Source organism: Anopheles nili, chromosome 2, assembly GCF_943737925.1.
Source record: "Anopheles nili chromosome 2, idAnoNiliSN_F5_01, whole genome shotgun sequence".
NCBI lineage: Eukaryota > Metazoa > Arthropoda > Insecta > Diptera > Culicidae > Anopheles > Anopheles nili.
The window spans coordinates 42,108,343-42,135,790 of NC_071291.1; positions in this window are offsets into that span (position 1 = coordinate 42,108,343).

Genomic DNA, 27,448 nt, shown 5'->3' on the forward strand with positions numbered 1-27,448 from the left:
TTCGGGTGGAAAAAAATACAACTTGTCGGGCGAAAGTAGCACAATGAAGTTTCTTCGGAAAAATATTTCTACCGCTTATTCTAAAAATGTGTTCATTTCCTTGAATAAGAAGAAACACAAAGAAACTTCATCTGTTTTTGAAGCTAATGTTCTCCAGCAAATGCAATTCAACAACCGCATCGTTATGAACGACGGCCCATGCAATACCACCCACTGCTGCAACGGCCATCTGTGTGCAAGTCTATTTCACAGCGAGAAAAACGCCCAAGAATGCATGCAAAGAATGCACCATTATGCGTCGGAATTTTGTGCGCAGCATATCAGCGAACCCGGGTCATCCTTCCACCCACAATGTAACATGCAGACCCAGCCGGTGCGCGAATTGTTCCCGAGATGGTTCGAATTCTTTTTGATTCGTTCCGCTCAGCTATTAAGACATCACGCGCGTTAATCTTCTACGGATCGATTTTCACCAGACAGTCAGTGCCTCACTCGAGCGGCCCTTCTTCGTGAACGGCCCACGCAACCACGGTCCGTAAGTGGCGAAGATGGACAAACAGCACGTGCCCTGGGCCAGGCGAAAGGCGATATTTTAACACGTTCCTGCATGTGCCATTGTTTGGACAAGGTGTCAATATAAACACTCTCGAAATGAGCGACTTGCGGAGAAAACCATCGGACAGGGCAACTCACTCGGCCGATCGCGCGGATGCCCGGTATCGGATTGAATTCCAAATGAAGCCACGCAGGGGCTGGCCCTGTGCCCGAGGAAAGTACCCCTTTGAAGAGGGTTCGTTCGGGACGGTCAAAAAAGGGCGGCCCTAATCGCGGCAGCTTGAACTACGTGGTGTAGAATACGCGCGAGATGTTATCGTGGGTGTACAATGCACTGCTTCAGCCGCGCAAACCCCGGCCGTTGTCTGTTTCTGGTGTGCCCTTTTCTGCGCGCTTCTTCGTAGCTCCGGATGCTGGACGTGCACGCGGCTGTTGGGCGTTGTGGAGAAACGAAAACAAATCTCGTTCCAGCTGCCCCTTCCGTGAATGTGCCAGCCTGCCGACGTGAAGGGCCATCATAAACGCTTACGGGCTGTGGCACGCAAGCGAACCAAGGGATGAGATTATTTTGTTGCCAGCCGCCCGGGAAGACGCTCTCGATGGGTCTGTTCGAGGCTGTTGCATGCCAGAAATGTGGATGGAAAAAGGACGGACGACTACATTCTTCCACGCAGCCGAAACCCCCAAGCCAAGCAGGAACAAAAATTCGACACAAAAACACGCTTCCAGATTAAACAACGCGATGTCATTAGTGTCAAGCTCAAGTGTCAAGCGCATTCTTTCAAAAATCTAAGCACACCATGATAACAAAACAAACACGCGGATGTTAGAGCACTGAAAAGCGTCCTGGCAGTTCCGTTTTTTCCCCGTATCGGTGGGCGAAATCTGTTCCGTGTCCGTGAAACCCAACGAGGTGTCCGTGTGGTAAAGCATAATTCTCCCGGAGGCGGTTACCGAGCATTACACCGGTGCGATCGCGTGCTCCGGCTGCCTAATAAGCCACTGCCGTCTGCGAGGGCACGACGGTAAAATAAAGAAGTGCGAATTCTCGAGAAGTGTTAAGATTCGCGCTGACCAAAACCAAAAAAATAAACCCCCACACGTATATCGGAACCGATGGAAAATGAGGAGAAATCGCACAGTGTTTGGAAAAAGCACCGAAGCAGAGAAGATTGGTGTTTCACAAAGTAAGTCCGCACATGCCCTGGGGCAGAATCTCAGGCCCACGGACTGGCAGCTTCTTGCTTCTGCCGTTCCCGATGCAAGTGCATGCTAATGCACCAGAGGTTGGCACCGATCGCAGACGTCCGATAAAGGTGGGCCAAAGCCACGCCAGACCGTCAGACTGGCCACATTCCGGTTCCGTGGCCCGAGGTGCCATAATGATGATGTGTTGCTTTTATGAGCGCGCTTTCGTACGTAATTAGCTGTCGTTCGCAATTTGCGTCTCCGGAACCGGGTTCGGGATCGTATTGCGCTCGTTTTGCGCCCGGCAACTCCGGGGAACCGGGGTTCGGGAAAATTATTGCACCCCATCGTAGCCGTGGTAAGGTGTGAAACTCGCACATTCGCCATCCCGCACGGAATGGGCCACAGAAATCGAACGTTGTACCGTGCACCGATGCAACTGCACTTTGCGCATCCGGCTGCCGTTGTCAAGCCCGGAATTGGAGAGAAGAGATTGAGCTTAATTTTGAATGGTCCCCAGCAAAGGAACAGCGGATCGGGTTCAGACAGCGTGAGTACGGAAAACATGGCGCTTCCGTGGTGATTCGATTTTTAACACACACACCCAGCCGATCAGAGCCGGTTGGAAATTGATTGCCAAGCGTGACGCACGCACGTCCTGCTAATTGAGCGCATAAAACAGCCGTAAGACCCCCCACGACACCGGTTTCGTAGTGTGTAGCGATTTTTCCCCGGTTCCGGTGACTTCGGCACATGTCGGATGCTGCGTATCGAAGCTCCCAGGAAACATACCCGTGCGGAAATGGCGCTTGGAGCGTTGAGAGTGATGCGACACCTGCGTGCGAGCGCACTGGAAGAAGTTGTGAATTTCAACACGTGGAACATGGCAGGCGCAAATGCCGCAAAGAATCGATTGCCGCTGCAATCTGGTCCCCATTGGTGGGTTTGATTGCACAATCGATGCGTCGTAATTCGATGCGACGGTCGGTGCCGATCTACAGGAGCCAGTCTCATCTGCGCGTCCCAAGAAGTACATCCACCCCAAACGAGCACAATGGGGTTTTTGTCACAGGCGTTTGGCGTGGTCGAATTCGAAGGCTTCGCGTACAAGCAAACGCTCCCACAAATGAGGGTCGATGATTTATCATGCCACGCCATCACCGATTGCCATCCAGCTTCTCGCCACCAGCTTCGATAATCAGTGGTTTGCTAGGCCGGCGTGGAAAACGATACCACAAACAGGCTGTAATACTCACCCGCGGCTCCGGCTGGAGGTTGAAAAGGAGTTTAGCATCCTTCCCATACGCGCGGTAGATAAATAAGCGGCTTCGCATCTCAATTAAACATCGCTACACACACCCGGCGTTCTCGAACGGTTTTCCTCAACCATCTTGCCATTGCCTGTGGAAAGTGGAAACGAATCCCGGAGTAGCGCGAGTCGGTTTTAAGCTACTTATTCAAATGAGATGGTTCGAGTGTCTCTGGGGTGGGTTGGGTAGTGTCGCCTAATGATAGGACCGATCCCGGGCGCCAGACGAACTCCCGGGAGCACAATTAGCATAAGGCGATAGAAACGAATTGCATAAAATGCGAGCAATATTGTCACTCGAACCCCGGCAAGTCGGAGTTCCCTTTTAATCCTTTCGGGAAGGGGGTGGGTGGAATTTCCCGCCATCTCCGGGGGGGTTGAGAGAGCAAACAGTGGTGAACTTTCGATTTTATCACACCACGAGTGGGCGAGGAGCACGTGAAATGGACGGAAGCCCGTGGGATGTCGCGTTAAATGCGCTACTACGCGAGAACTCAAACCAACTCAACTTTGAACCGTGTGAAGAGCCACCAGCTCTTCCAGTTATGAAGCTGGTTTGGGAATGGTTTTATGATAAAGTGCGCTTCCACGCTTTCCTGCCGTGGCCATGCTTTCTGCCACACTCCTTTCGCGAACGAAGGAATAAAGGCTCATGTCTCATTAGGCCTTCCATCGGGAATGGTGCGTCACGACGTTTGTTGAAAGTGTGTGGAAGCTCATAATTGCTTGTGATCCGCAGGAAAACTTCAATTGACACCGCAGCATGACTGGCAATTAAAGCCAGATGCGCCAGGCCACGAGCCAAGGGAGCGTTTATTTTTCGAAATTCGCACCTCAGATGGTTTTGGTAGATAGTTTCCGTTTCGTTGACGTATCCGATGGTCGTTTTAGTGTCGCTTCAATCAATCAGTGGCATTTTACAGGCCGTTCAATCAACAATCCCCTTCTGCAGGGCCACTCGGGAACGATGGGTTGCATATTTTAGCACTCTGTACAGGCCTGTGGCGAGAGAGTGAGAGAGAGAGAATCTTCTCCACTAACCGAAGGCATGGCAATATGACCCGAGAAACACACATTCCAAAATGAAATAAAACAAGGCATGGCAAACGACCGGTGGTCCAGCGAACCGGAATTCAACACACACACACACACACACACCAGTGCCACTCATAAAGGGCTGCAATTTAAATAAATAAATTCGTTTCCTGCACCGTCCACCAGGCCAGGCCATACCAGAACTAGCCGGCGCTTGCATCACACGATGTTCATCGCTCGACAATGCACGCGTGAAGGTTGCTTGTGGATTTTGGAGCGTCGTTTTTTCCTACACTAAAGAGCGAGAAAAAGGGAAAACTCTCGCCTCAAGAAATGGCACTGGCGTTGTGGCAAAAAAAAACAAAGAAAAGAAAGCAGAATCCCATGTCTGTTTACAAACGCGCGCGAGATTCCAAATGCCGGCAGTTGTGGCATGTTTCGCTTTCTTCAATCCCTCTGGCCGATGGCCGTAGGTTTTGCTCTCGAAACCGTCCCCACGAAGAAACCAAGCTGCCCTTTTACCAGATAACCGCAACAAACCCGGGATTTCCCAGATCCGCCAGACAACCAAAACACGACGGAAGTCGAAGAGCCGCACATCTCAAGGTTGTCTGGGCGCGCCACCGTGCGGATTGAAACCGACTTTCCCCTCGTTGCCGAGGGTTTTCAAGTATCCTCCCCCACCACCCACCCACCCCACTCCACCCAACGGGGAGGTGCAAATGACCCAAGCGCCATGGCAACAGGGCCGCAGCACTTTAATAAAATAATGAGAAAAGTTACACAGAGCGGGAAACGGGGTTTTCACGAAGGCAAGGATTTACCCGAAGCCCGTCACCTTGGCGCTGATCGATGATTCCATCATGGCGCCAAATTCCTGGGGGTGTGTGTGTGTGTGAAAAGGGAACCAGCCGGCGGGGATGCCTGTGTAACGAGATGCCCCGTTCGTAAGGAGAGTCCCGCTTGCAAAAGGACCAGGCACAAGTTTTAATGGGGACGTGATGATAATGGCACTTGTGGGCGCAGGAATCCCTATCATCCTCTCTCTCTCTCTCTCTCTCTCTCTCTCTCTCTCTCTTCCTCCCCCTCAGCAAAAGAGATCACTTGAGGCGAAACCGGGCGTCAAGCAGCCGACCCACCCGGTACTCGACGGAAACGACGAACATGACGAAGTTAGGGGCGTCAGGTTTATGATAATTATGATGTAAAAGCAAAACATGTTGCCCCCATTCAAGTGGCTGACGCCACTCGCCCTGCCGGGGAAAATTGAATGGCACCACTTCTGATTCCACCACCCTCTCGACTCGACGACGACGACGAGGATAGCCGCGTCACTGGGTATCGATTTCGGGTCACGAATTCCACGTCGACACGCGGTGTGCGTCGATTGGTGGTGGCCCAAAACCGTCCGTCCATCGCACCAAACGAAAGGTCCACCAGTTCCTTAAGCTCGTACCTCATCGGGGGCATCGTACCGAAGCCGAACTCGGAAGCCGGAACCGGGGAAGGTCTAAGTACGCCTGGTGGATTAATTTGCTACCGAAAGTGTTCGCGTGCCAACGGGGCTCAATCCTCCAGGCGGCAGTTTCCGGTGAGCCACGGGATGTGTCATGGGCTGGTGCGCTATTTTCGGCACGCCGTTTGTTAAGGAACCACCGGGTGCAATACTGCGCCGAGTTGGATGCTGCGGTGGCGTGTGTATGTGAACGAAATCGACAAAACGGGGCTCTATTTTCGTGCACCAGATCGATCGTTTTGCCACAGCGTCCTTCGCTTCGGTTGGTGGAATGTTTCTCTCTCGGAAGGTGTCTTTTCGTGAACCGGTTGCATCATTGCGTAGCGTAGGTGTTGCTAGGCAGAGACCTCGAGCTCACCACCGAGATTAAATATGGGGACGCATTGGTGCGAGCGTTACTGACGCAAGGTTCTATCGTTGCGGGTTATTTGATGTTCCGTGCTCCGTAGGCATTATACTCGACAAGCGGTTTATTCTGCAAAACGTTTCCGCCTCGAACCGGACACTCCCTTTTAATGGGGTCTCCAGACTTATTGCCGGACCGATTTTCATTTATTGTTCATCATATCGATCAAGAGGAATAAATAGAGCCAAAATTAAAGAGCTTTCGGAGGAAAAATGCAACACGTGAAAGCTCTGTTTTTTTGCGTTAGAAACACCGAAAAGAACTCGTAACAAAAGACAACAAATTCTCCACGACAAGCTAACGAGTTCCATCGAATTTTCGATTGTGTATAAGCGCGTGTTTCTTTTTTCCAGCTGAAAGTTCATCCAGCCCTTGGCACACTCAACAATGCTCGCTTGCAACCGATGGATGGTCGTTGCACCCATTCCGTCTCGAAAGCTGCCATTCCCAGAAGGGTTCGGTGCAATTATAACTGTCTGCCAAACTGCTGCACTGCGGGAAAAACAGTTCGACGGCCCCCCGGTACCTCGAAATATAATAAATTACTTAATATTTCGTCAAGCGACCACCGAGGCGGCGTGTGAAAAACAGTCCGTCGGCAGGACGAAGGCAAAAAACAATTGTCGACAGCCAAATTGCTTTTCCATGTTTGTGTAAAGCAGCCAAGAGGACCATGGACGGGTAAGTTAATGTCAAACTTCACCTAATATGCGGCTCTCCACTCGCAATCGAGCACGGTGTTGTCCGTCCATCGACTTTGGCCCGGACTTTGTCCGCCTGGTCCGGTTCGAGACCGTGCAACTACTGCTCGGGAAAACCACCTCACGACCGGTCGGACGCTGCAAAATAAAATGGCAATCACCCCCGCTATGGGTGGTTTGTATGTCTGTTGTGTGTCGGATTCACCGCAGCATTTGCCCAAGCCTTTTGGCATTGGTCCTGCGCAGGGTAGAAGTGATTGGTAACATCCACGACAACCGGTGGAACGGAACCACCCTAGAAGCTGCCCTTTTTTACCCCGTCCCAAGTTGATGGACACGAAGCGAGCTGATTTGTGCGCTTCCGGGTTTTTAGGCAACCTCTGAAGCCTACCGAAGTAGCTGGCAAGTGATGGACGTCGGCATTAAAACCGGATCGGCGTTGGTTGAAAGTGGCGCTGGTCGTGGTTTGGATTGATTTCTGGTGAAAGATTTATGCACTCCGGAATGAAAATGTCAAATGGTTATTGAGTGAGAAATCAATAAAAGCTAGCAAGCAACTGCTTACGAACTGCCCACCGACAGGTGACGAATCGATGGATAAACCTTGGTTGCCATTTACCAGGTGCTTTTCTGTTTTTTTTTTCCTGAAATGCGTCTTTAAAAACGCGATTCAATCGATGCATCGAAGGGGTGATTTAGTGAGCGTTTCTCCGTTCTTCTTTCTTTCAGGTATCGATTTCCTTCCGCCTCATGGTCTCGTCAACAGGTACCGTTTCGAGAAGGTACGCCGATAAGGCATTCCTGGACGCGCTCGCGTGCATTAAAGCCCTCCTTCTGCTTCCATAAAACACTAGCCCTCATCGACCTGGCAACAACAACGATGCAGCATAAATTACGCTCAATTATCCCTCCCTGCTTAAGCTCGAGCGTTCAGCAGCAACCTTCAACGGGCGTATACGCCTTATCTGATCGGTCTTATGAGCGGTGAAAAATCATGACATTATCGAGTAGGTATCGCCAACCCCGTCGGTCGGTACATTCCCGGGTACGGTGGCGCGATGTCTTATACTCATTCGCGCCATCGTACGGTACCTGTCAACGAGGGTGCGCCAACAATTCCCGATGAATTTCGAATGCCTGCCTGGCGTGCTATCTCTCTCTCTCTCTCTCTCTCTCTCTCGTGTGCGTCCTTTCGGTGGGTGGAGGGCATTTTCCACCGTGCGGGGATATTTACGATCGACAAGCAATGGTGGGAGGCTGCACGATGGGAGAACGAATCCCGAGGCAAGGTGATAATAAGTAATGATAGCTTATAAGCGTGGTGTTCGCGCATCTTGGCGCATGAGGGGAAAACCACACACACGCACGCAAAGGGAGGATGCAAAAAGTGAAAATCAGCTCGCAACACTCGGCAGCCGACTAATGGAGTCACGTTATTCACACGTCCGTAACGTTATTTATTCGTCAATTATCTTCGATTACTTTCGTGGTTTGCGGGGCGAATGGCTAACACCCGTGGAACGGTGGGTAATGGCAGAAAAGTAGTCAACGATACGATACCGGATCGGTTTCTTAGGTTCCTGTCCCTTTAGGAAGTGTCTCCAACGATACCTCTTAGCTGCTATCGCGAATTGTGCTGCCCTACGTGAGCCCTTTCTTGCCAGAGCACACACAGAGATAGGGGTCATTAAGCTGGCGCTTCGGAAAAGAGGGTCCTTCTTTGCATTCCTGAATCGCACACACACACACAGAGTGAAATAAAACCGAGTTGGGAACGAACCAACCCGAGCGATGGCTTCGAAAAACCCTCCCACAGGAATGCAGCGCATCTTAATTGCAAAACCCGGTCCCGGTGAGTGGAGTGACGATTGTTTGTTTATTCAAAACACCACCCGAATGGGTGGTGGGGATGGGGGGGTCTAGTGGCCATTTGCATGCCGACACCACCCCGGTCGCCCCCGTTGTTTCGGTCCACTAGACCCCAACCTGCGAAGGATGCGATTAGGAGGCAGTGCTAAAAATGGAAATTGCAGGCCACTGCATCCAAATGAACTCGATGAAAGCAAACTAACCCCCGTTTCCCGGTGCTTGGGAGGATTACGTGAGGTACTGTGATGTTGACCGGGGGGAGGTGATACGAAATCTGAGGCCAGAAATAGGGCCGATTGTGTGCAATTGCATTCGCTGTGCGTCTGGTTGCAGGCGTGTCAAACTCCTGGAGTGGCCGTTAAAAGCCACCAAAGGTTCAGAAGTGACGTTCAAACTTTATGTTTGACATTTTAAAAGAAAACAAACCACCTTACACAGCCTCCTGAGATCTGAGTTATGCCCGGCCCCACCACTAACGCCAACGTGATAAAAAACCCCACACAAACGCACCCGAATACCTGAATTTAACGTGCGTTTTAATATTCAAACGCGACTGTGAACGATCAACAAATGAAGATGCTATCGGCCACCGGTTCGGACGATGGATTTCTCAAATGCCCCAAAACAAACGACCCAACGCAGGTTGAAAATTACGCACGCTTTATTTGGTGTATTAATTAAACATTCACTTCGAGCCCACGAACATACAGTGGCACATTTTCATACAGCAGGCCATGCCGTTGACCCGAGAAAACCACCCGCTTAGACACTCGATCCGACGGCTTCTCGAGACGCGAACGCAAATTAAACCATCCACCAAATGGTCACCCAATCCTGGGCCCAATCCATCATGCCGAGTTTGGGACGCATTATGCGAAAATCGGTGAGAATCTTGCGCTTGGAGGCAGCAGGTGTCGCACAGCAGGTTTTTGGCTGGCTAAATTCATAACCCCTTCGGTTTCTACGTGGCTTTCCAAGCACCAGCACCAACACCACAACATCAAAAAAACCAGATCAACGTGATAGCACGTACCCGTTTTAGATGAGAAACCGGTCACCGGGATGAAAAAAAATGCCAAAATTCGGCGGATGCTCGCGCGAAGTCAACCGAACGCTGATAAATGCGATCATCCGCCTTATGGTCCACCCTGTGCCTTTGGAGTTGTTTGGTGGTGGTGAATCCAAACAGCCTTTTTACGGAGGCTGGTTCTTCTGTTTCACTTGCACCAAGGGCCGAGGAGTCGCGTGCATTCCCAAGATGAAGATCGAAAAGATCGCCAGCAGCCACTGAGGCGCGTATGGTTCGATTAACGCTCTTTGGACGAGCGAGTGAGTGTGTGTGCGTCCCTTCGCAGGATATTATCACAGTCGGACTGATTATGCTAATGTAACGATTCCGTATTAATGTATGCTAAACGCATTCCACCTCGCTTCAGCTGCTCGCGAGTAATTAGAGGAAGCGTTCAAGCGGATCGGTGCGAACAAAACAACCGCCAAACATTTGACTTGTCTTTCGCCCCGGGAGTTTCTTGTCCGCGCGGGGGTTTGCTGATAAGATTTTATTTGGGGGAAGGAAGGAGACCTTTGTTTGTTTGTCTCCATGACATTGATAATGCGATGGGGACACTGAAAAGTCGTAAAAAGAAGTCAACGACAAAGCCACAAAAATAAAATGCGGCCTCCTCCGTTTAATTGGGTGAGCGTTTTTTATTCGATCGATGCTCCAATCCCTTCAAAAGGACCTTGACGCAAACGATCGGTGGATTGGAGCTTTCAAACCATTCGACAAAGCCTCTAAAGCGATCGTTGAAATGCGTGACGCCACGTGGGGAATTTCGCATCTCGAAAGGGCACACGCGAACGATAAACGGGGCTGATTATGATGCGCTTCATTACGCTCGCTACGTGAACGCACCAAGGGCAATTGAATCGCGCAAGCACGATCATTGGTGGTGGGTAATTTCACTGCACTTTAAATCAATCACGCCAACCCGAAGGGCTTAATGTCCTGCGGCTGCATTCTGCTGACCCATTGTTTACGCCACCGAGGAATGATGCGTGAAAGGCGATCGAATGGCAACGGCTCATGGACGATGGCACAAACGTCGCGATGGGATTTTTTTAAAATTGAATCCTTACGTACCTAGAAAAACCCTCCCCCAGCAGGGAATGGGAACGAATCAAAACGATCCCGGTGTTTATGAGGTTACTCCTGCGGGATGGCTGCGTGCTTAAGGTTCATTGCGAAAAAAAAATCCCCCTATCAATATCCACGCCGTAGGCTCTTCTCGCGTGGCTTTAGGAGAAGGTAATTTATTTCATTGCTTTCATCCCACAATTCTACCATCGTATGGGTGGATTGCCTTCGCGTATGGGTGCGCTTTTAAATTCGCTTCGGAGCGGTGCGGTTCACCTTTTGCAATTTCGGCAATCGGAAGCCGCAGGCTGTGAAGCATGAGAAAGAAAGAAAGAAAACAAAAAGCACGCAGCCACAATGATTTACGAACCTCAGAGAAGCCTACGGCGATTTGGACCTGCATTAGGTTGGAATTTTTCGCAGCACCCCGAGTGGCTCAAATCGGTGGCATAAATTACTTTTTAGCCACCACCAACTCGAAAGGCCAACTCGGGTTTGGTTTGCAGCGATCGAGAACGATCGGGTGTGATAATGCGAGCGAGCTGGGGTTTATTTTGTGTTCTTTTGCTCGATCGTTGGAGCAGGAAAGGATACATGTTTGCTCTCTCTCTCTCTCTCTCGCTGGTTCCTTTCAGGGCGTTAAAATATCGCTCGCAGCTTAAACATTTCCACCCTGTGTTTAATCAACGAGGCCCTAGCCATCTCGATCCTTATTCACCACGCGATCGATCGAGAGACATTCGAACAATTCTCAACGAGCTCGCTCTCACGCACTGGATGATGGTGTTCAATTGGCGTGAATGATAAATTGGTCACCCGCTGATAAAATTCCCCTCCCTCGGGGGCAAAGTAAACACACGTTTTCCCATTTCCAAACCGCCCCAAATGCAAGGCATTTAGTTTGAACCTCGAATGTCTCGCCCTTATTCGCCCAGCTGCAGACGAAGGCGGTTTCCAGTGTCGTAGTTGGATTGGGTGAATGTTTGCGCTGACTTACGCGCACCACAAAACGGGCTGCAATTTGTGCCATTAGCAGCTAATTATGATCGGACGCTTCCCGAACGGGACGATTCCCAGCCTCCACAGCTCGCCAGCCAGCCAGCGCACCATCGTTCGAGGAGCCATTAATTTCGCCTACAAACGAGCCCACGGGAAGGCCACGCATCTACCGCCACTTATTAGCCCGGAACCATGACCTTCCGCAACCCGAACGGCGGGACTGAAACGGATTGCACACAATACGCGACCCTGGAACGTCCGAACAGCCGAAGACAGCCGGGTTGGGTCGTTTCATAAAGATTGAAATATGGCCACAATTACGAAGGCTTTTATAGGCGCGTTTCTCGGCTTCGGGGCCACCGGCTAGCTGCACCGGGGGCGGACCAGATTAAGCATAATTGCATGTTTATGCACTCGTTTGTTTTGTCCGCCCTCTGCAAGCGGTTTTCTCGCGAGTGCACCCTTGTGGAGGCTTTGGGCTTTCGTCGGTTTGGTTGGATTTTTCCTTTCTCAACAACCATCACACCAAATGCCGGTGGATTCTGTATACCCGTGTACACTCGCTTGTTGAAGAGCTTGGGTGCCTTTCAGAAGGTGCGTACTGTCGATCCGGCTCGGGAATGTCCCGCAGGATCGCTCCCGTGGCCGGTGGAAAATGTGTAAAAATCGTAATTCCCATTCACGCGCGAACACGCTCGGAAAGAAGCCAACCAAGGCCAGGGCAGGCTTTTATTTATGGATCAATTAATGTTAATGTTTATTAGAAATTTATTTTATGACCTCCGGGAGGCAAGCCCCCAGTTTGCGCTCGCTCACCGACCGACCTCGCGATGCCGTTCCTCATTTACCCGGATCAATATAATCCACCCGAAGGGCTGGTAGGGCTACTTGGAACCGATTCAAAATCGCACCCCCCACAAGGATGCAGATTTTCATCGACCTTCCGGCGACCGGTGGCGTCGGTCAAGATAGAGTTGATTATAAAGCGCTGCCCACTAATGGGCAGATAAATTTGCCTGAGTTATGCAATTTGCCACCCGGCGGCGAACCAGGAATGGAAAGCAACAAAAGAAACTGGAGCCACGAGGCCAGTAAAAAGCCAGTACTCGAACGCGCTTTGCAAACAACCTACGGGTGCGCTAAAAGCCGCCCGAGCTGCCGAGGTGCGTAATGTCCGGAAAGGACCTCCAACAAAGCCGTGCGTCTCTAAAATGCCGCTGGGTTAGGATAAGCAATTACGGTGGTGTTGCTTTAGTGGGCAAAGCAAAAAAGCTCACCTACCAACATTGGCGAATCCCGGCTGGGCTTTTCGGTTCTCTCACTCGACCGTTCGTCTTCGAAATCCGGTTTCTGGATGCGAGTTCCATCACACGAGACTTGGACACCGCGATAAGACAATCCCGTTTCTGCATTTCGTTCCAGCCCGAAGACAGCTTTGCCGTCTCGTTATTTCGAATGCTCTTTTTCTTTTCTTTTTGTAGTGTGTTTGTGCTGCTTCTCCGGAACCCAACTGTGATCCACCCGTGGGTGGGGTTGGAAAATTCACTTCGCATACGATTTGCTCGTATAAATTGATGTGAAATCGAGCATGTCCGAATGATAAAGCGCGCAAATTTCAGGCACCGAGCAGAAACCGACTCGGTACTTTCTCCGGAAATCGGTAAGCGAAGGATTTTCCCCGTGGCATTGTTCGCTACCCGTGTGCCCGTGGACACTCGAGAACAGCAGCAGGAGCGCAAGCAAACAAGGCGGTATTGTTTTAAAAGGTGCATCTTCAAAGTCCGTACCGTAGGCCCCCTGGTTCGGGGGAGAACAGAAAAAGAAAAGTGGTTGTCAAAGTCCAAGCTCGTTGTGTTCGTTCCGGAAAAAGAGGAAGCTTGGGAACGATATTGAGCGTTCATCCTATTGGCATTGTGGTTCCTTTCTTGGTGTGGTTTCTCAGGATGCGGTCGACTCGGGGCTATTGACTGAGCCGCGAGTTGCACTTCGGTGCGAGTTAGTACGATTCAATAACGTTCAAACCGGCACCGAATCCACTCCGGTGCGCTTTGTGGTTGTTTGCCAGAACCTACGCCAGCAGGCAAGGATACGCGGTGTTTATTAGACGCAACAAATCGTAGCACAAAAGATTCCTGGTGAGAGGGAAAAAAATTTGCTCACTACCGGAGGATATTCCCAGTCGAGAGCAGTTGTCTATCTGAGCGCCTATCAAATAATGCGCAATACAATGGAACGCTTTGTTTTGGTGGCATTAGCATTAAGCCTTGCAAGATAATCGCTCAATTGGATATTAAAAATACGATGCGGGCATTCATCAGATTGCTGCTTTGTTATCAAAAATGCATTCAGCAGATTATGTCTAATTTTGCTTTCACGATAGCGTCACAGTTCAAGCAAATTTTTCAACAATTGGCAATGGTTGTTCCTTTAAATTGTGATTTTTTTTGAATAGCTTAACATGTTGGCTCATTGCTTCTTTGAAATCTAATCGCTAGCGTTTAGAAGGACAGCAGAGTTATGAGTTTTTTTTCGACGAATGTATATTGGGACCATTAAGCATGAATCGATATGACATATTTAAATACAATGGAAACATCAAATTAAATAATTTTTTTTTAACTTTAGTCTTAACTAAACACATTGAAAGCTTTCTCTCTGTCTCTCGATGCTGAAATACAATTTTTACACCACCCTGCATGCTGTAATATTGCTAACAGCATTTGCAAAATTGTGCATAAATTTGCAGTTTTCCTAAAAACCTCCCTAAAACGCAACCCCATACACCATACACCATACGCAAGACCAACCGACCACCGAACTCCGTATGCGGCAAGTTGGAAGCACTCCAATGGTCTTGTGCAACCACTCAGAAAAGACCACCACCCGAGGAACCCGAGCGATCGAGCACACACAGAATCAAAGCCCGAGGACTTTCACCACGCGCCTCCACGAACGTGCAGCTTCCGGCGGTGCCAATTCGGCGAGACGCGACTTGTTGGGCCAGTGGCAAACTGGCAGCAAAGGGCAAGCTGTCTGGCCACCCCCAAAAGCAGAAGCATACAAGAATAAACCCTACAAATCACTCCACTCCAAACCCGTCATATCCGCCAGAGGTGGCCAGAAGAACCGTTGTCCTTGGGGCGCGGCAAAAGTTCACCATTCGAGACAGGACGAACTCGCATCCGTGGCCCAGCCGCCCAGGCGAGCACAAACAAAACCTGCCCGTGCCCGTGTAAAACAATTCAATTCGTAAACTTTCCTTCCGCTAGTGGGTTCGACCGAGGAGAGAGGGCGAAAAACTTTCCTGTAAACTAAACCAATTTCCGGCCCCGACAGGAAATCAGTCGAAGGACATTACCCGTACGATGGTTCGACTTCGACGGATCGATGGTTGAAGTTTTTCCCGCTCGGCACACGGCCATTTGGTGGGGCCACTGCCAGTTCCCGACCGGACACAAGCAACCCCCAACACAACCGACAAACCGGGGGGTTTTTTTGTTTTCCCAGGAATTCGATAGTTGTGCCGATTGTTTTCTTTCGCCTGCTGCTGCTCTCACCTTTCGACTGACTGGGCGGCGTCGCACGATCCGGTGCCGAGGATCGGATCAATTAAGGGAGCGAAAGTATTTCGTTAACTTCATTACTTTACGGCCCGTTGGCCGGCTGGCAGGAAGTGTTGCCGGAAGTGACCGAGTGTTCATCCCGAGAGTTCATCAGCCCGGGTTCATCAGGAGCGAGCGAAACGATCGCACGGAAGCCATCCCAAGCCACAACCGGTTGGAGTGAAAGTTTCGTGGTGTGGAATTTAAATCAGGCTTCCCTGTTTTCGGATATGCGGACATACGCTGGTGGCCTGATGAGTTAACACCTTCGGGCGCCGGGACAGGACACAAGTTTTCGCCAAGCCATCTTCTTTGCAAGGTTCCGTCATAAGAGGTTGGCGAAAATCCCTCCCCCACCCGAAGCCGGAAGTGGTTTACAAGTGCGGCAACCGCAGGCGCAACGATACGCAAAGTTCCTCCGGGGAAATGCGGGCTACTTAAGGAAGCAGCCGGGAGCACCCGAAAGAGAGCTAGTTTTCCCAGGTCCAATTCGGTGCCCCTCGAGCGGTGACAAGTTTGAAAATTTAATTGGATGGTTTTCCTGTGTGGTTTTTCTTCCCATTTGGCACTGGCACTGGATGGTGAGATTGATCGGGTTGAGAAGTTGGAATTGGCTGCCGGCACCGGGCCGTCCTAATCCTCGCCGAAACAATTAACAACCGTCCAATTAGTGGTGGGTGGACGAGCGTGGGCGAGCAACAAGCGGGTGGTGTTTGGTGCTTTTAATTATTTTTGCTTTCTAATGGCAACAACTTCCGTAGCATGTGTGTGTGTGTGTGTTGCGCTCGCAAGAAGCTTATCAGTTTGATGATGTGAAAGCTGCCCAACCACCGCATCCCGATTTAGATGCTCGAGAACGAACGCCAGCTTGGCGTCGAATGCTGCAGAAGTAGGGTTAATAAATGACACCTTTCATGGGGGTGGTTACTTCTGGTGGGTGAAAAGATGTTACCCGTTATGGGCTGGAAGGAAATGAGTGTCGTTCGATATTGCGAGAAAAATGGGAACTATCATTGAGCGTTGTATTGGATCGTGTGAAACAGGATGAAACATTTTCTGGTGTAGAAAGCTTAACGCCAGCACCATCTGCGTTAAATAAGTGCGAATTTAATGGAGATACCAAATTAAATCACCTCCGTGTTCGTACGATGTGCTAAAAACTTTCATTATATACTTAAATACTCATGTTTGCTAAAAGACCCATGTCTGCTGTACTCATGTCTGCTAAACGACCGACTGAAATGAAAACAGAAACGCTCCTGAACACGCCGTGTCGGACATTCCATCGAAAAATGCAAGCAAAAAACCTTCCAAGCACAAAATAGATGATCAATGCACAAATCTGAAGTGACCAATGCACAAATCAAAGTGAAGTGAAATGTGTAATAATGGGTGGTCGTGTGAAAACGGATGTTCGGATCAACGGAGTTATCTTTACGCGACAAGTGTTCAGTTGCTACTGTTTATTCTTCGTCATATTTGATTCATTGCCATACATCTGTTAGTTCATTCGATATTTCATTTCTGATTTCTAATGTAATGTTTATTAGTCCTAGTTAAATTCTAATCCTTAATTCCAACACTAACCGACCAAAAAAAAGCGAGTAACCCAAAAAAAACAGACCAATATATCCCCAATATAAGGTTGCAACCCAGACAAACGACCTGATAAGCATTTCTGGACACAAATCAAAAGGGAAACATCAGCCCCGCAACGGAATCACGACCCCAAAAACATTCATATTAATTATGGAATCATATTTTAACATGTTATTAAATACGCTGGATACGTCAAACAAGCTCCTTCTTCTTGATTGGCGGCTCGACAACCGGTGTACGGTCAAGGCCTACCTTGCTATGCTGCTTAGAGTCAAGGCTTTCATGACTTGGAATTACTCGTAGCTGGATAGTCAGTAGTCCTGCGTACGGGGAAGCTCAGACGAGACGACACTTCGGCAATCGAGCCCTTTTAAGCAATAATTGAGTATAAATATGAAACTCAATATGAAACAGAAGCCGAGGTAAAGTCGGATAAAAGCGGTCTAAAAGGTTAACCTAACTCTTGGTGTTTCAATTCAAGGGCTTTTAGTATCCCTCTGCTCAAGGTAAGGCATCAACGTTTCTAACATTCCAGTAAGGGAAATATCTTTCTCTAGATTTCCATTGCTCACCTGGACGATCAAACCTTATGGCACAAGAAATGCTTCCGTACGAGTGACTGAGCGACGCGAAAGTATGCTCGAACAAAGCAATATTACATAGCGACCATTGAGCGACCAACCAGTTTCTAATATTACATGCCGGGTGCTTTTGTACTATGGATATTGGATACTTGTAAATGGAAATTGAAAACTGTTCGCAAACAATTCAAATTTGGAAACAATTCAAGCTCATTCGCAAAATGAAACGCATCCTGCTCGAATGGCTTCCTTCCGTTCCGTTTAAATTATTCACCTATCAAACCTCGCTGCCTCGGACCACAGTAAAAACTGACCTTACAAAACAACGAGACACACTCACACACATTCCCACAGACGGCCATAAATCGTTCGAACAAAATTAGCTTTAATCAACTGACCGAAGGCGGGCCAGGTTTGTGTCGAGTCAGCGCGCATCGGTGCAGCAAACTAATGGCCCAAAGATAACTCGCAGCATCTCGCTAACCGTTCGGTTCGGTTGGCTTCATCCTTTTGGCCTTTGTCTAAAGGTTTCCTTTTTTTTCCTTCTACTTTTACCTCCCAATTTCTCCACTCCATCACGCTTGCTCCACTGCAGGAAGAAAAGGCGCGCGTCGTATCCCGAAACGAAAGCGCACCCGGGCCGGCCTTTTGCTGGCGTTTGCCCGCACGAGTTTGGCAAATAAATTTCCACCCATAAATACATTACGGGTGTAATATATGCGCTCCGTTTTGTGTCCACCCCCCAGTGCTTCGGTGGTCACAAAAAATTCCGGTCTCTGAAATAATCGCCTTTTGAAAGCTTGCCAAAAGCGCCTACCAAACGTGGAGGTCAGAAAGCACAATTCTAATTTATGCGCGTTCTCTCCCCCACATGCCAACAAAGAAAGAATCGGGGGGCGAGGGAGAGCTAAAAAATTCTCACACACACACACACACACACACACACACACACACAAGGTCCTTTGAATGTTGGGCGGTGAATTGATCCTTCCCATCGCTTGCCAGGCAGGTCATTTTGGACGGCAGATCCAAAAAAGGTCCGCAAAGTGTCATTCCTGCAGTCGCATCGTTTGTGACCCTGGCCCGAGGCACCCGGGAAAGGGCAAAATTTTCTCCACACCACTGGGAAACGAACGCTCTCCCCTGCGCCGGCCAGGGGGTGGCGTAAATACTCAATAGCACGGTCCACCGGAACGGTAACCCATTCGGCGGGAGCGCCACTACGATGAAGCAACAGCCTGCAGTGGAATGTTCGCTTGTGAAAATCAGCTCGTGGAAAACGGATTCGTGGCCTCGTAAAGGTCCCACAAGGGGGTACCCAAACCCACACGGGCAGCCACACAACTAAGCATTAAACTTCCGGTTCAACTATCACGGGACGGGAATCGTGGGCTTTGCAGAATAAAACAGGCGCTCATCGAAAGGCCACCCTTCGAAGATGAGGAACCCCCGGGGCAGGAGGGTCGTGGCTCATAAAACGAAACCGAAACACCGAACGGAGAATCCATCCAACACAACGCGCGCACGTCGATAGTCAAGGAAGGAATCCAACGCGCGCGGCGGTGCTTACAATTTGTCACCGTGGATTAAATGAATAATGACAAGCTTAATCCGGCTTTGCGGCAGCACCGCCACGGCGCACTGCGGAGACATTCTGGGTCTGTCCGGATGGTCCGGATCGTCCTTGCTGCTGCTGCAAAGTTCAAAAGCACCACACGCAAAAGGTCCTCCCCTGGTCGGAGGGACGTTGGGCGTTAAAATCACCCCAAACCACCTTCGCCCCAGTCGGGCATGCTTTTAATGGCGGTCCTGATGCTGGCTGCGCAATAAATAAGTAAACGAAACAAAAACACGAACGGGAGGGAGGAGGTGAGTTGGAAAAAGAAAGAAAGGGAAAAACGCCACCCACTTGGTTCGTAATTATTCAAACCCACTGCAAGGATTCGTGTGAGCCTTGATGACTTCTTTCGACCGGTGGATTACTCGCTCTTCTCTGTGGCGTGTGTTTTTCTTCTTTTCAGATGGATCCTCATTTTCAGTGACGTCCTTATTCACCCACTCACCCACCCACCCACAGGAAAGGTGCATCCATTACGCGCAAGGGTTTTTTTTTGTTTGCCTGATGAATATCCGCATTCGCGTCTCAATCGAGCACGCGCGTGTGTTTCCGCGTGAAATCGTTGCGCCTAAAAACCCTGGCCCTGGTGGGCTTATCACACGCGTGACGCACGTACGCCGGCGTGTATGTGTGTGTGTGTGTGGGCGGGTGCACTGGAATCACATTTTCCTCCCATTTACGACACTTCCCGTTTTGGTGTGGCTCGGGAAGTCGGTGAGGAGCACGCCCAAACAACCAACCATCAATCGTGCCGTGCTGACGCGCTGTATGATGGCCCAAGGCTCCATCATTTTACGCCATCCCCCCCCCCCCACCCATCTCACCACTTTTCCCGCGTTTTCCCACCCACATACGCGCCGTCTAATGTGACACCATTCATCTTTGCCGTCGCGCGATCCACACGTCCCGGTTCAGCCCGATGCAAGTGTCTGGCCTCGGTGGACGGTGGAGGAAGACGAGCAGGAGGAGGAGGTCCCGCGTTGGGGAGGTTAAATACTTGCAAAGGAATTCTAAAACATCCCACCCCCCAATCCCCATCCCATAACCCATTCTGGTGCAGATGATGGGATGCATTATTACACCGAGAGTGCTCAGTGATAATGCTAGTGAAACAGATTTTGACTTGAAGTCCCTCCCCCCCGACGGGTGGTGGGTGGGTGGGGGGAGAACTGGGTGGGTGGTGCGCAAGTGCCTCTATGCATCTTTAATGAGTAACAGTGCGAACTGAAGCATCCTCAGCTGGTGGATGAGCGAAACGCGCCTTCTGCGTGTCTGCCGTGGCGTGGAAATGTCCGTGGCGCGTTCGTCCTCGCAGCATTTCCTCGCAGTTTGGCCCTCCCCCAGTTTGCAAGACACCGGGTGTGGTCGGTTCTTGCCGTTCGAGGCAATCGGGAATTTAATGTGGTACGATATTAGCATTTTCCCGACAGCGCGTGCGACGTAAAAGCGTGCAATCGAGTTTGCGTCGCTTCGTCCCGTATTTTGCCGTAACCTAATCCGCGGGACGTAACTTCGTTTGGGTGTTGTTTGCGCGTTTGTCGCACATTTTGTCGCACATCCCTGCTTACAGGAGTCTCATTTGGGGTGCAGTCGCCCTCAGGCAGCTGAGTACAACGCACCCACGTACGACGAAATCGCGATGTCGAACGAAACCGTTTATGAGCGATGGCAGGGCTGGTTTAATGACGCGGGGGTTCTTTTGGTATGCTGCTCGACCCGTCTATGTTCTGGAATGGAGCTCGTGTAGCTTTGGGAGAGATAATGCGAGTAAGAAGCGTATAACATCGAGAACGCAGCCTTTCAATAGTCTTTGTTTGAGCAAAATGTGCATGTGTCGTATTGAGTTCGTCTCGTTCGCGGTTGGGATTTAAATTATTCTCATCTTATACCATCCACCTTAGCTTTCCATTTCAAGAAGCGTTATTTGTCGACAAACGAACTCCAAACATGGGGAAGAAGGGCACCAAAATCGTAACTAATCCCGAGCACAATCGAAAGAAACACATTGCATTCTCAAAACATGCGAAAACAGCTTACCATTTTCATCCGTCTGTTGATGAAAATTTATAAACCTGTTGACTTCCATGCCTTTCTTGCGCTACTATTGGAATTTATGAAACCGGTTTTTTATTGTTGGAAAAGCTCACAAAATAAGGACTCGATTTGTGCCCGTTTTTTCCAAAAGCCCAGCACTGCTGTTTTTTGCTTCGGTACTTTTTCGCAGCACCCAAATCAGCAACGGCAGCAGGAATTATTCGCCATCGTTTGCGTCCACCCCAACCAGATGTCTCGGCAAAATCTGCACCACAATGCAAACGAGCGAGCGAACGAGTGGCGATATTTTCCCATCGATTAAAGGACCTCAAACCCATGCCCCCGGAAAAATCGTCCATCTCCGTTTGCTGATTCGTACCGCGACGACGCTTCATCTCGACAACGGTTTGAAACGGTTTTGCAACAACCGGGACTGGCAACGGCGTGCTAGGAGCACACAAACTTTCCACCGGGAGAAACGAGTTTTAAAGCTTTTCCCCCTTTTTGGCGTGAAATTTTTCGCCACCGTGGAAAACACGATCCCGACGATGTGCCTTTCGAAGAAGCCTCGGGCGTCTCGAGCACGGAAGCACGCGGAAAACTTAAAGAAAAGTGAGACGCACAAACTGAAGCCACCCACGCCGAAGGGAGGTGAAAAAAGAAAACTCCATACTCCACAGCAAAGTGAAAACAGGCGGGAACAAAACGCGGAAACAAGCACATAACATAATATTAAACTTTATCTCTTATGAGCGTCATTTTGCGCATCGTTTAAGCATCCCACCGTTGGGGCGTTTGGTGTCTTCCCGAAACGAGAAAAGCCACCACGCTTTTCGTTGCACGCCCACTGAATCGAGCGGCCCACGAGCTTTTGCTGATGTTTTGGGGTGCTTTCGAGCGGCGCTCACTATTTATGGGCTGTTTAGTGGCGTTCGTCGTAAATGGTGGCCAACGATGGCACGTTACGCGGGTGCGCGATAGCCCGCTGGAATTACGCACCGACTTTCCGCGAGCTAATGCACCAAAACCCCGTGGGTGGGTGGTTGTGCCGTGCAATTCTGAGCATGGATGAATGATAACATAATCCCCGGTTGCATTTACGTTCGCGAGCGTGAGACAAAAAAAAAATAATCACTCGATGTCATATCATGCATATTGCTCGTTCATGCGATTTGCGATTGGGAAAAAAGGGAGGAGGATTCCGTTTATACGCTCAATGGGCCGCATGAATGGGTGAGCGATGTTTTTTTCTGTTGTTTTTCCTGTCTTTCTCACAACACTCCCCGTCGGGATGATTTATGATACCACGCCAGAGTAAATGAGTCAGAAGCCCCTGACCGGATGGCTTCAAAGCAAATGCACGCCAATCGCCAATCGCGCGCTGTTGAACTGGAAAAACTAAATTACGGGATTGAAAATAAAAGCCACCGCCAACCATTGAATTTGTGTGGTTCATCTCCAATCTCTCGCGCTCTCTCTCTCTCTCTCTCACTCTCGGTTGAATTCGCTTCCCGGGGCAGCCTGTCATGGAGGCGCCTGGTGCCTTGTGGAATTGGGACGCTCCCGATGTGAACGTTCCGCAGATCCGCTAGCATGTGTGGTTGCATCATTTGCATAATTACACCAAGCCGGGCACGTGCAAAGAACCCACTCGGAGCGGGTTGGTGTGAAACTAAGCGAAACTGTTACCAGCCCCGGAAAAGGACGGAGAAAAGCCCCAAGGACGGAACCCGTAAGGTGTTGACAGGACCGGAGGGACTTTTAAGCGCCCTGGTGCCATTTTGTTGCATCAGCCCGCTGGTGGCGCTGATTCGAGTGTATAATTATCTCTTCTTAATAATTTACATACCGGCGCATGGCGCGGCCTTGGCGCAGTTGTTGGAAAGGATGTTTGTTGTCAACACCGCGCCAGAAAAAGTGTGGGCGAGAAAGTGCCTTAATTTTCGCTTTCCACATCCGGGCGTCGTGAAGGAAGCCGTGCGCTGAGAAACAAGATGCACACACAATGTAAACCCCCCAAAAAAAACGAGCTCCAAGCGCCAAGAACAAAACAAACAATTTGCAAACGAAAATGACATTCAGCTAATTACAGCCAATTGAAGTACACATGCTAAAGGGGTGGTAAGTTTTTTTTTGTTTTCTTTTTCCTATCCCCACCTGAAACCTGGCTGCCCTGTTTTTTTTGAGCCATTTTCCACTTCGGAATGTGTGAAACGTACGGCAGATGCTTAATCAGCTTGCTCCGTTTAATCGAAGCAGGCGGTTTCAAAATTAACTCCCCCATCGGGAGTAAAAATGGAGCAGCAGCAGCCTGATAAAAAAAAAATAAAGAAGAAAAAATTGCGAGCTGAAAACCCACCGTAACGATACGGAAACGGATCGCTTTCCGTTCCGAAGTGAACGATCGAGCCCGAGAAAAGTGAGGAGGGAAAGTTTTGCTTCCGTTGGCTGCATTTTCCAGCCTGCTTTGTGAAGGAGCAGTTTGCCGGCACAAACACACACACACACAAAGACTGGAGCCGGAAATGACACAATACACATGCAGAAGCGCAGGAACCCGTTGCATCGGGTTGAGTGAGAGGACGATAAAAAGGCGATTTCTGCTCGTTCGTCCGAGCCGGCAAAGAGTTTCTTTCAGAGCTCCCAATCAGTGTGCTCCCATCGCAGTGTACCAAACGCCCGCAAACGGCAACGACGGTTGTACGTCAATATCGATAAAAGGACCACTTTCTTAGCGCTTCCATCGTTCGCCGGTACGTTTCCACGCGCTCGCACCCGTAACACGGCGGGACGTGTGAATGTGTGAATGCGAATATGCGCCTTTCTTTTGGCCTCTCGGGACTCCACCAGCCCACCAGCGCGAACGGTCGGTGAAAACGCGACGGGAAAAGCACGCCAGAGACCGTGGCCCGATGGAGGCGCCCGGTTGCGGACGAGCGACGACGAGAAACAACAGGGCCCCCCCAAAAGAAGCCGATAATTTACCGCTTGTCTTTGTGGATGCTTCCTTTGTATTTCATTTCTTGTACGATTCCGTGCTCCAAACCATTCCGGGAATCCTCGAGAATCCCGGGGACTCGGTGCCGGGAAAAAAGGGGAAGGCGCGCACACACACATTTTCCTCCCACAGGCTTGGGTGGAGATAAAAGAAGTTTCTTTTTTCTTTATCACCCACCCGGTCTGGGGGTGGTGGAACAAGAAAACTCAGCATCGGCAGCAAATCGATTGGAAAATAGGAATGTCGTTAAAGGAATCGCCCCAACCGCCGCCGGCATCGTCACGCCATGTTGTCGCTGGAGAGAGCGAGCGAGATAGAGCGATATAGAGAGAGAGCAGGGGGATGAGAAAAAAGCGCAAGCACACACACGCACGCACACACAGCAACCATTGGATACGGGACGATGGGATCGAAGTTGCCCGGTCCGGTTGCCAGGCAATGCTGCTACATTCAGACCGGCACCGTGTCAGAGCGTGTCGAATGGCGTCGGGAAAATGGCACAGACGGACCGGCCTGGAGGCTTGGAAAGCCGGAAAAATACTCCCGCACGTGGGTGTTTGTGTGCGTTGGGTCGCGTGTGCGTGCAAACGTGAAGTTGAATGGAGAAATTAAGTGCCGAGCTGTTTGATTTGGCTGATGGCTGACGTGCAATGATTCGATTAGTGACGTCGTGTCACTGGCGGGTTTTGATGACGTTTTTCTTTGCCATCGGTCGCCATTCTTCCACACACCACACCGGAAGCACACACACACACAGGGTACTCGTTTTCCGCCCCATTAGCTCGCCGACGTACTGGACTGCTTCGAACTGGAGCCCTTAATTGACGATTCCGTCCTTCTGATTAGTGTAGAAAATTATGTGGGCAGCAAAGCGATTTCGCATTCCGCACGAAAGTCACCCGCAGGGAACTCTCGCTCGCTCTCATTCGCTCTCTCTCTCTCTCTCTCTCTCTCTCTCTCTCTCTCTCTCGAGAGAGAGAGAGAGAGAGAGAGAGAGAGAGAGAGAGAGAGAGAGTGATCCATTAGGGAGGATATTTATATCTTTTTGCTTGGTTTGTTCTTTTTTTATTTGTCTCAGATTTTTTTTTCTATATAGATATATTTATTACCCAGCTTGCTTTGCGATTCGAAAATTGAATTTTCCTCTCATTAACTTGGATTTTGATGCCTCGAGTTGTCGTTTCAATCCAAACCACCATCTACCCACCCACCCCCCAGGGACCGGTTTTTAGTCAATGAATTATTCACATCCCAAACTCGAGCTTCCAAAATGTACTTTCCGCTCTCGCGGTATCTGAGTGGCAATGCTCATTGGAATCGTTTTACTTCTAAGACCAAGCGTCACCGGCAGTTAAATATTTGATAAGCCTTGGTCTCCCTCCCCTGACAGGCACACCCCTTGTCATCGTGTCTTCTCCTCGAGCGCTCTCCAGGGCTTTTCCCTTCGAAATTCCGGCGTTAGACATTCGGTAATATTATTCAATCTTTTCGGTGCATAACGAGAGAATAACGGAGTGCGCCCGGGCTCAGTCGCAAAAGTGATTTAAGCTTTTATGTTCCTCCTCTCCCCCCCCCCCCCCCAACCCCACTGTGTCCCGTCCCCAAAAGCACACCTCTTCCCATTTCCGTAAGCTCCCTTCGCTCGCAAAGGTGTGGAAAACGTGTCGTTGCGATGAAGCCACCAGGAATTTCGCTTTAATCCCGCTTGCGGTGACAATTTCGAAACCTGCTCCGTCGGTCGTTTGATTGCGGTTCGAGTAACGTAACGGAATCGAGTCGGTGTTTTGGCGTGTTTCCTTCCCTTGGCGGGCTTTCATTGGGCAAAAGCCTATCGACAGAGTCTATTTACACTTGCCCGAGAACTGTCCCACTCCAAGTGGTCGAAGTGTCGAAGGGTTGGCTGGCCAAAAACTGGCAACTTACGGGCTCACAATTACAGGCCTATCGACACACACACAAACTGCCTACGGGCCATCTACGAACGGCCAGTGCGCCATCGGTGCGGTAAATCGGTGTGTGCCAAAGCCTTTGCACAAAAAAAAACCACAAAAAAGCGACTCCACATTTTCCAGTCCGAACGCTCGGTTCGCCCGGTGCTAAGGTGCCGATTCCTGCCCAGAACACCAGATGCGTTTTCGGAGTGCGATCTCACCACCCACCTCCAATGCTGAACCCTTCTCGTTCCACCCACGATCGAGAGTGGGAAAGTTTTGGAAGCTTTCTTCAGCTCGCCGAAAATTGCCGACTAAGACAGAAGTGCCGTTTTGCAGCTCTTCAGTCGGTGAGGGGTTATTTTTCTTTCCTTTTCTGTTTTGTTTTTGTGATGTAGGAATCAGGAAGTTGGAAACCACTCCCCCTCCCACTGTTATCTTTCTTCATCCACCACGGTCCACATCACAGATGGACCGAAGAAGTAAAGTAAATAAATTGAATCTAAAGATTACGGATCGGTGATTGTGCTGAGGGGAGAGGTTTAACAAGAGTGTGTAGGGAGTATGACCACACGAAAGCCAGTCGAAAAGAAGTGTGTTTATCTGTTTGGCTTATGTTTGCCGAATAACATGCTCGCTCGAATACCTCCGACCAACCATCGTCGAAAATGCTGCTATGCTATCGTATGCTACCGTCTTGGGAGTGAGAGAATGTATAATCGAACGCCAGCCAGTCAATGCCGAAGGACGAAACAATAGCCCTCCTCCCCTTGAGTGCGGGCCATTTTGGGAACGATTCGTCAGCAAAAGTTTTTAAGCCCATTGCAGTTAGGGGAGCCACCCTTTTTCCACCGCAATTTGAAAGGACTCTCGCCGCCATTCCATCGGAAAGCTTTCGAACGCCAAGATTGGAAGGCTCTTTGCCCCCCGCATCTTCGAGTGGGCGGAAAGTTTGGATGGGAAAATACGCCCTCGGAAAACTGGCGGGACCTTCTGGGCGCAAGTTTTCGGCATCACCACGGCACGGACGGGATCGAAACGCGCTTTTCAATTTGTCGGATTATCGAACCATGAATGTACGAAGAACCAGAGCTCCCTACACTTTTCTTTTTCTCCCGCCCAGGGTTTTTCCATTGCTTTCTGCCTCCCGCACGACGAGAACAAAGCAAAAGACACCAGAATTTCCCAATCACAGTCCTCGTAGTTCCCTTTTTCCCGCGACCACGACTTTCACCCTCCCAAAAAGGAGTGACACACACACACTCACACACACGCCCGTCACCTGGCAGAGAGGCTTTCGAAAAGGAAGCTGACAAAACGCCGGGAGATAAATTGGAAATTGTATGCAAATAGACACCGGCACGCGGGAG